This window comes from Miscanthus floridulus, chromosome 3 (assembly GCF_019320115.1).
Source record: "Miscanthus floridulus cultivar M001 chromosome 3, ASM1932011v1, whole genome shotgun sequence".
Taxonomy (NCBI): domain Eukaryota; kingdom Viridiplantae; phylum Streptophyta; class Magnoliopsida; order Poales; family Poaceae; genus Miscanthus; species Miscanthus floridulus.
The window spans coordinates 53,960,202-53,964,092 of NC_089582.1; the positions used below are offsets into that span (position 1 = coordinate 53,960,202).

Here is a 3,891-nt window from a genome sequence, read left to right on the forward strand (position 1 = left end):
GGCCGCGCCATGGCCCTCCTTGCCACATACCTGGCAAATGACGCCAGCTTGAAAGTTGGAGGAGCGGCCACCGTTGCGGCCCCCTTTGCCTCCACGATTGAAGCCACCACGGCTTCCTCCACCACCGCGATTTCCATAGCGGAAGTTGTTGCCGTTGCCACGACCTCCCTTGGCCGCCATGTTAGCTGATGACTGATAGTCACCACCGCCATTCTTCATCTCCGTCCTGGACTCGAAGCTTGTAAGTTGGGTAAGAAGTTCCCCAACCGAGATTGGTTCGACGCGTGCTGCCACCGCCGAGACAACCGCATCATACTCACGGTCTAGACCCGAGAGAATGTAGGAGATCAGTTCTTCATCTTCGAGCTTGCAACCAGCGGCAGCCATTTCATCCGCATAGCCTTTCATCTTGATGAAGAACTCACTGATTGATGACGTCCCTTTGGACGCATTGGCCAAAGCCATCCGCGTGCTGATGATGCGTGCACGGGATTGAGATGCAAACATTGCTTCGATTGCATCCCACGCTTGCTTGGCGGTGACCACCGTAGTGGGAACTTGCGCCGAGATCTCCTTTGACAGAGATGTCAGGAGAAAACTCAGGACCGTCTGGTCCTTAGCTACCCATGACTCATAGTCAGGGTTAGGCTTCATGTCATCCTTCTTGTCATCCGGCTTGGCCTCCAGGAACAGTGACGGTGGGTTGGAGTTGGGGCCGATGAAGGAGAAGAGCTATGCTCCCTTGAGCGCTGACGAGACTTGCAGCTTCCACATCAGGAAGTTCTTCCGATCTAGCTTCTCTATCACGGAGAAGCCGAAGGAGGGGACCGACGACGCACCGGACGATGATGAGGCAAGGTGGAATGCCATGGAATTTCCCCGTGTGGAGTTTGACGGCTTTGGTACCATGTAAAAATGAGGGAATGAGTTGCCCTGTTAGGGGTCTCGGTTACATGTTATATACGATGGGAATTGCCCCCATCATGGCGTGTACATCAAGTTGAATACGGTTACAACAGATTGGAGATCATATCTATTCTATCTACTAACTTGAGCTACAAGCTAGAAGATCTACAACAGAAAATATCTAGAGCTATCACGTGTACCGTGTACAACACACTCGAGGAACGGGATGAGGTGGCCAAACGCCAGCCATGGGAACACCACGAGGTGGAGAGGACCGGCTCCGGCTGTGGCTTCCTGCTCCTGCTGGTGGTGCTGCTGCTCTCCGGCCATTGTTGCGATTTGCCAAGCTAAAAAATGAAAAACGGATACAAATACTAGTGGTAATAATAATGGAGCTAATCAAGCATTGCGGGGGGCCATGCTTTGGCTCCTTGTATATCCGGGCCCTACTATATATATTCGCTGCACCTGCTGCACTTGCTAGTTCAATGACAGGTGGGACCATAGCTTATCTTCCAATGCAACTTTAGCGGCTAGCATATACGGAGTATATATATTATTATTATATAGTTATTATAGTTATATTATTATAGTAACTCAATGTTCACAAGTCCTCTTTGTTGAAGTAGAAATCCTGCGCGTGGTACCGACACTGACGGCAACAGCACGAGCAACTCGTGGGTTATTAACTTATTATTCTAGCAAAGATAATTAGCATCGGAATTACGCAAGCAGCCTATGAAGAAATGATGCCATCAACATTAATATCATTAGACTAGCAACCATATCCTTACATTACATGGAGTTTAATTTTAAAATCAAACTCCATTTTACAACCGCCTCTGAAATTATAGAAATCCATAAACTTTCGATAACCCCAACACATGGGACACATGCCCTGTTTGGTTCCACTTATAAGCGCATTCGTGGTCGTCCATCACCAAAAATCCTACCAAACGGGCTGTGTCACGCCCGCGGCCGCTAATCGCACGTCGGCTCATACGCAAGAAATACACTGCATTCCGAAACACGGCTGCACTGCGATATGAGGATCGCGACTGATTCTTCCCTCACCTGACTCTGCTCCCTCCTTGCTCTCTCCCTCTCCTCCAGATCCAGCCACCGACATCGCCACCCTCCATCCCCCCGTGGGCTGCCAGCCGTCATCCGCCGCCGCTCGTCCCCAACTCGTGCGGCAGTCAGACGCGGGGTGCTACTACCGCCTCCTCCTCCTTGGCTCCACGCCGCCCGCTCGCCGCCGGAGCTCCTCCCGTGAGGCTCCGAGCTCCTACGTTGATTTTGAAGGACCAGATGCAAATAGAAACTTTTATCTGGGTCCAATTGCAAGGCTATAGACTCACAAGAATAGTAGTAAACAGTGTTGTGCAATTTGAGAAAAGTCCAGAGGTCCCAATGCAAAATGTCGTACCCAAAATAATCGGGATAGCCAGACACCTAGCTTATTTAGACAACAGATTCTCCGGATCATGGCTCATCACATAATCCTGCCCAGCTTATAAGTGAGACTCAGAAAAAATGAACCAAACAGGCCATAGGTCCTTCTTATCTACAGCGTACTTGTGGCTTGCCTAGGAAAATGCTAATGCTAGGAAGCGGGCGTCCGGGTGGCCGCACGCACCGTTGGTGGGCCGCGCGACGCCAGCCCAAGACCCCGCTCCTCCGTGTCTAAATAAAAAATCAGCTAGTCCACGTACTTGTTCCTATCCGCTTGCCTGCCGCCTCTAGTGCTTGGCCGCTGGTCCAGCCAGGTGCGGCGCGCGACTGCCTCCGAGGCGCAGCGCCAGCGCGCCGCCGCCGCCATCCCTCACGGCGCCTTCATCCCCCGCCGCGCCAAGCCTATCGTTCGTCGCGCCCAGGGTGCGCTGGCCCAGGGCGTGGAGCAGGTGTTCACCCAGGCCACCGAGCAGGTCCTTGCCCAGAGGCACACCGGCGAGCTCCTTGCTTGCCGCGACGATGTTGAGCTCTGTGATTCGTCCAAGCAGTAATGTGACATTGCACGCTGGAAATGCATGTTGCAAAAGTATGTTTCAAGTGTTTCAAATGCTTCATCTATATGCTGCAAATGTTTCATGTGGATGTTGCAAAAAGTAGATCGAGATGTTGCATATGTTGCAATGGTTGTACACGTATGTTGCAAGCTTTTGTTCCCATTGTTTCAGTTGTTTTTCTAGAGGTATGTTGCAAGTGTGTTTATCTGAATGTCACACGTGTTTCACACATATCTCGCATGTGTTGCATATATTTTGCAATGGCTTTTTTCAAACGTTTTCAGGTGTTTTTACAAGCATTTCAGACGTATGTTGCAAGTGTTTCAACTGTTTTCAAACGTATGTTGCAATTGTTTTTTATTTGGATGTTTTAAAAGTAGATCGGGTGTTGCATCTCTCTCGTTGCCTTTCTGCTGTCTCGTCTCGGTGTCTCCTCTTCTCGATACTGATGATGTTCGGACGACGTGGGCCCGTAAGGGGCCAGGTGGCGTGGGTGGGGCGAGTCGTTCGAGCGGTGCAGCATCTGAATGGGTGGGGGCATGTGGAACGGAGCAGGCGCGGGGCGTGGAGAGCGGCGTCTAGACGCGGGCCTCGCGCCGTCCACAAGTTCATCCTCAAGGCATAGAAATTATCACGTTCGTAATTCAAAAAAAGTAATGATGAATTATCTAACCTGTGTTGGCGGTTTGGTTGGAAACTAAAGGTTGGTGGGTAAAAACAATCTAGTAGCTGATGAAGTATATAATTAACTGAGTTTATTCCAAAAAAGCGAGGGGCGTCCGCCGTCCGGTGTACGTATATACTTACTGAGGTGTCGGAGTGACTGGGTGACGTTTGTTAAACATAAACAATCTACTAGTAGCCCATTTGAAGTCTGACACCTCATTGTACCGGCTAAGTCGCCGGTTAATTCAGAATGAAAGTTGGCTGACGGCGATGTCCATGCAAGTATACCATGATGCTGGGTTATCGGTGT

General features: G+C 50.4%; 1 non-coding gene across 1 annotated transcript; it reads right to left on the minus strand.

The window, feature by feature from the left end:
- Positions 1-230: 230 nt before the first annotated feature.
- Positions 231-369, minus strand: LOC136547750 (small nucleolar RNA Z247). Its single transcript, XR_010781708.1, has one exon. It is a non-coding gene; the product is annotated as a small nucleolar RNA Z247 (small nucleolar RNA).
- Between the last annotated feature and the right edge of the window lie 3,522 nt (positions 370-3,891).